This window comes from Sinocyclocheilus anshuiensis, unplaced genomic scaffold (genome assembly GCF_001515605.1).
Source record: "Sinocyclocheilus anshuiensis isolate Anshui unplaced genomic scaffold, SAMN03320099.WGS_v1.1 scaffold43, whole genome shotgun sequence".
Lineage (NCBI taxonomy): Eukaryota > Metazoa > Chordata > Actinopteri > Cypriniformes > Cyprinidae > Sinocyclocheilus > Sinocyclocheilus anshuiensis.
In genome coordinates this window covers 1,070,477-1,076,801 of record NW_015549580.1, presented here as the reverse complement: position 1 = coordinate 1,076,801, position 6,325 = coordinate 1,070,477, and the positions used below count along the sequence as shown (strand labels likewise).

Below are 6,325 nucleotides of genomic sequence, written 5' to 3'. Positions count from 1 at the left end.
AAAAAAAAAAAAAAAAAAAAAAAAATATATATATATATATATATATATATATTTATACGTATATATATGTATTGATGTGTGTGTGGAAAAACTAAAGTTTCTTATGTTTTACAGATATAAATTGTTGAATGTAATGCTTTAAACACTGACCTAATTGAAATAAATAAATACAATTATTTTATTACTTGACATCTCACCTCCACTGCTCTGTGCCTTCTTCAACGTACACATTGTGCTCTCCCAGGTGGACAGAAAGATGAGAAGCTCTATTTGACAAGGAACTCGCACATTACCGGACTGTAACATTTATCAGCAATATTGCCTACCAACATAATACATCTATGGATCGTCTCAAATGGGTTTTATCTAATCTCAAAGACATTATGGTGATGTCAAGTATTACAGGTAATAAATCATTCTTTTTAAAATGCTGCCCCTGTTTTACAACCATCGATTTCAGTGTACACATTTAGACAAGAATAAACAATAAAATATTGTTAATTTTTCCTTTTTATAAATAAATAAATAAAGTGAGGACATATACTCACGTAATCTTGCAGTGAACAGCAGAAATAACCCATCTTTCATTAATCAGAGATGCTCCACACCAGTGTTGCCCATTAGAAGTAAGGTAGACTTGCCAGGGCTGGGAGTTGGGTGGACATTCATAACCTCCAATAATTTTCTTACCTGCGCTACAAGCTTCTGAAAAAAAATAGTGAATTTTTGAACACAGAAAAAAATATTACAAGTAATTTTGCACAATGTGCATGTTTCTGATATTTGTTGGTCTGTCATGTTTACAGTTAATCTATTCATTTTTGTAGTATGAATCATAGTAACGTTAAAGACTATTTAAGGAATATTATAGGTCAGTGTAGATATAAACTATAAAAACTGACATGGATAATAACTAATAAGAGAGATCTACATACCCACAGTCAGATGATTCTGTCATATAAAGAGGTAGTTGTCATTCTCATTCTCATCATCACCTTTTCCTCTGCATCCTTTTTCCATTTCCTTCTTGATCAAACCATTCAAATGACTGCCTGCTGCATGTCAATATCAGTCTACAAATGTTTTAATGTTGAATTAATTACAATGATCCAATCACGCAGTCATTCATTCATGTTATCCTGTTATTGCTATGTCAAGGCAATAAACAGCTAGTTTAAGCAGTGAAAAATATTAGGCCAAATATTAATGCTTAAAACAATGCCTCTCAGATTACAGTGTATCTAAGGGGTCCCAGAACCAAATCAGGCAATCAAGTGATTAAAACATTAAGTGCCAAAATTTACTCAGAAAGGAACAATCTATTATTGCATTTTTGAAGGCATCCAATAGCCTTGGGTGTCAAGTAATTACAATTAGATCACTGAGTATTGCATGATGTGCATGATGTGTAGTGTTTAATGCACATGATGTCTAAAAATGAGCATATATCAAACTTCCTGTCTTGCATGCTTCATTCAATGCATGTGAAGCTCAGACTCCCCAAAGAAATGACTCTCCTAGCCCTGGTGTGGACTTACAGTGGCTACAGGACTTGGATAGCCTGAAATTTGTATGTCCCAAGTGTCTGAAAAAACATAAAACACTATATCCATATAAAACAAAGGATAGAAACAATTTTATTTGTTCCAAGCTGAATTTAATTACGGATATTTCAGAAAAATGACCCTGTAATCAAAAGGTCCAACTTGGCTGAACAAATAGTTAATTGTTAGCTATGGTGGACTGGACCCAGTCAGTGTAGCGGCACACCTCAGCATAAACCCCAGGATAGCCTCTTTGAGCACAGCCATAGCCCCAAGAAACAACTCCTCGCAGTTCCCCATTACACGCTTGGGCCGCCAGAATCACCCTGTGAAAGTTTGGAAAATAAAATTAGAAAAGTGTGGTTTTGTATGAAAATACATAACACATGTAAAGAAACGACTATGTCAATAACATACCTGACATGAGTCTTTCCTCCCTCCATGAATCCAGCACAGAACATGTTATTAGTTATTTGCCATCCATACGCACTCTCACACTGCGCCCTTGACAGTACAGGCAAATCCAAACACTGGAGTTTATCAGCATAATCAACTGGAAAAAGAGGATATGAACAATGTTAAAGCTTTACATCTTGTACATACCGAAATGTTGAATGAATCTTTTAATAGCTCATCATATTAAATGCAACCAATGGTACTTGTACAAGAGGGCTTAACAGTTCATTAAACAGACAAATGTACATATTAGATGCTTTACTGAAATGAAAATGTTTCAAACAACCACCACATAATTATCTGTTGTGTGACTCAGTGCATTGAACTGTATCTGTTTCGTTCCTGAATGAAGTAATCGTCTTTGAAGTAATCAGTTTAGTGAATGGTTCAAATGACTCACTCAAAAAGACAGTAAAGGCTAGGATGCACTACACGACTTTAAAATCGAAACAGATTTTAAAAAACAGCCATCATACATTTGTAAAGGGTTATAGAGAAAAACTGTGCATCATACACTAAACCAGGGGTGTCAAACTCAATTCCTGGAGGGCCGGAGCCCTGCAGAGTTTAGATTCAACCCTAATTAAACACACCTGATCCAACTTATCAAGTCCTTCAGGCTTATTTGAAAACTACATGGTATGTGTGTTGGAGCAGGGTTGGAACAAAACTCTGCAGGGCCCCGGCCCTCCAGGAATTGAGTTTGACACCCCTGCACTAAACAATGGAGGCTCATACACACTACCACGTTTTCAAGTCGTTCTGAACACTTACACAATAATGTGTATCTTTTTTTGTTAGGAGACGCATGACCAATACTATCTCAACTAAAGACGGCTAAAAATAACGAACATGTTTGACATCCTCCGACTGGATGGAACCATACTCTACATACAAAATCGCCCCTTATACATACAAATGGCTGACACCTCAAATAGTAGGCTATATTAGGATAAGGGGGAGATTTATCACATCTTGCCACTCAATCAATCAATTTTGAAGACAGAACTAACTGTTTTATAACACAGAAGACTTTCATCACTCAGCCTCCATTATCTCACCTCCAGTGGTGATCTGTTTGCCCCATCCAGAAACCAAGCACTGCTCCCCAGCAAAAGAGCAGCTGGTCGCCAGAGGGATTGGCTGAACATACTGCTTGAAGATGGCAGGCTCTTTCAGCTTGATCAGCATGAAATCATTGTCATACGTATAATCGTTATATTTCGGGTGAGGAATCACTTTCTCTGCCCCAATCCGCTGCTCTGTGCCTTCTTCAGTGTACACATTGTGCTCTCCCAGGTGGACAGTAAGACGGGAAGCTCTATTTGACAAGGACCTCGCACATTACTGGGCTGTAATACAACTTTTATCAGCAATATTGTCTATCTACATATTACGTCTATGGATAAGCATCTCAAATGATTGGTTAATGTACTCATCTTTATTACAGAATGAAATGTGTAACTATTTTTCATAGCCTTTGATTTAGAAATCCTGCAGCCGTTACATTATACAGTCATCAATTTGAGTGTACACATTCACAATACACAATATTTTAACAAGTTGTTTGATGAGGTTTAACATAAAACGTATGATATATTCACGAAAGAGCAACATGAAACAACTCCCAATTAGTGAGACAATGTTTGTCTTAAAACTCTTTTAAGTCTTTAAGGCATTCAACACACACTGTATCTATCAGCAAAAACAACAACATGTATAGTATTTTTAGGAGTGATCATTTGAAATTACCATGTTCCACTGAAGTTTCAGTGCAAGTAAAAACATCTTGAGGTCCAAAGTTTGATGATATATCAATGCAAGTTTCAGTCCACAATTATTATTATTATTACTTGGAATTTCTTTTCCATCTGGATGCATGCATATTTTGTACCTACTCAAGTAATGTAATGTTTAATTCCTGGGTAATCTTACACATTCTGAAAGTGAATCAACTTAAATAAATTAAAGGATGGTCTATTATTAACAAACCAACCATAAACCTTCACAATCACCACCCACCCAAGACTTGACGAAATGAAATGGTAACACAACTGTTCAATTTACTATCAAGGGTTTTTCATTTGTTCAAATGATGAGCTATTCTCATTATGATTCAACATGCCAGATCTACACAAATAACACTGCCTCTACTGACCAGTTTGTATCTTATTCCTACATTCTTAATGTCATTAACATGACTTGAGGGATTTTATGCAAGGAACATAGCATTATATTTAAGAAATAATTTTCTGTAGTCACAACATTTTCAAGAGAAACATTAAACCTCAACCCCAATGTTTTTCAATTAGTTGAAAGATGAAAAAAAAAATTTAAAAAGGAAAACCAAAACCTAACTTTTACAGAAATGTGGTTTAAGCTGTAAAATGGTGATGTCAATAAAGAAACAATGACAATGGCACGAACAGATGCTGTACAAATCACAAATCAATGTCTAGCAAGACAAAACATAAGATTTAAGCTGTAATGCGTCCAAAAAAAGCAGCTTTTTAATTAACATGTACAACAAATATCTAACAAACACCTTGCTAGTTTAAATTAAGAGCTCTTTCAAAGTACAAGGTGATAGAAAGCAACAGAGAAACTAAATTGAGTAGTCAAAAAAAAAAAGAAAGAATATAAATCTTTAAAATCCCCTAAAATACACTGAAACACTTTGCAGAGGTCTAAAGAGATTTTAAAGGGAGTAATAGAAATGTACAACTTTTATGTAAGTAATTAGAACACACTATTTAGTTTAAAGGACATCTGTGATAATGCTTTCAATTTAGCAGACATCTTTCTCACTACAACAATTTCAGCAAAATTGTAGAATTTAAAAGCTGATCGTGGCATTTTCCTTCCTCTTTAATACATACAGTTCTTCTACTGTATACAAACACTCACAGCAGGTAACAAAAATCTTGAATCAAGTACTACATTAAATCAGTGTAGGTGCAGTAAACAATGTACCAGAAACCAATGTCCATCTTCATGCATTTTTTACACATTTTAGAGCCCACGTGCGTGTTCAATATAATGCTGATGCAGTTCTGTTTCCTGTTTGAAGAATATCCCACACTCAATGCAAGTTAGGTTAACAGCGCCTCTTACTGCGGAAGTAGAGTACCTGTCTTTTAGCTCTTTATCACCCAAGCACTCCTGATGGTGGTCAATAAGATTTCTGATTTCAGTAAAGGTCTGTGAACACAAAGAACAATGGTAGGGCTCCTCATTTTTGTGAAGAGTCTGGTGCTGCTGCAGAGCACGAGGTGACAAGAACGTTTTTCCGCAGTGCAGACATTTATGGCTATTGAGTTGTGGACTTACAAGGGCTACAGGCAGCTTGACTACAGACTCGGATCTGTGCGATAAAGCCTGCAGGTTGTCTGAAGGCCCAGGTGCCATGGAAGCACTCAGTCTGTATCGCAGTTCGGTTGGGAGACGTTGGCGTACTTCGTTGTGCCATGCGAGATGCTGCTGAAGCTGGTGTTCAGTCCAGTAACCGCGGCAGCAAAGAGCGCAGCAATGCGGACGAGTCTTCGCCACCTCGTTGTGAGCGTTTAACTGCTCCTCACTGGGAAATGCTTTAGCACATTTATCACATTTGAAAAAACATTGAGTGAGTTCTACGTTTCGACTACGCTGTACATGTTCTTCCTCCATAGAAGTTTTCAGCTCTTTCTTAGTCGACATTTTAGGAACGGTCCTTTCAGAAGCAAAGGGCTTCTCATATGCCAAGCGCTCTTCTAGAGACGCAGTGGGTTGTTTGCCAACCTTGTGGTGTTTCTGCCATTTGTGTGCACGAAGGCCACGTATGTTCAAGAAGCTCTTGGTGCAGTAGGAGCACTGATGGTGTTGCACCTTAGTCTTCTCTTTTGTTTTGGATGTGTACGATTGTTTGATGGGTGGACCCAACTCATCTGTAGGGAGGATTTCAGACTGGAGTTTCTCAGTCTCACTAGGCTTGCTGTGATGTTCTGCAAAGTGAGTTGTTAGAAGAGACCCACTTGAGAAAGACATCTGACAATCTGGACAGGTAAAAACACTAATTGATTCAGGAACTTCGTGCTCTTTTTGGGGTTGAGCCTCCATGGGAGGGTGATGTAGCTGATGCCGGCGAAGAACACAAAGGTAAAAGAATCCTTTCCCACATACATTGCATAAATATGGTCCACAGTCCACACTTTTCCTTGAGTGCATCTTATTGGTCTTTGAGAGAAATCGGGCAAATTTTTTGTCTTTGTGCCATCGCCTATGTGTGCCAAGAGCTGAATTGGAACCAAAATATCTTCCGCATTCAGCACAAGCAAAAGACGATTTTG

General features: G+C 37.4%; 1 pseudogene; it reads right to left on the bottom strand.

Moving 5' to 3' along the window:
• Positions 1 to 1,704: 1,704 nt before the first annotated feature.
• Positions 1,705 to 6,325, bottom strand: part of LOC107657599 (trypsin-3-like) — a 7,050-nt pseudogene continuing 2,429 nt past the window's right edge.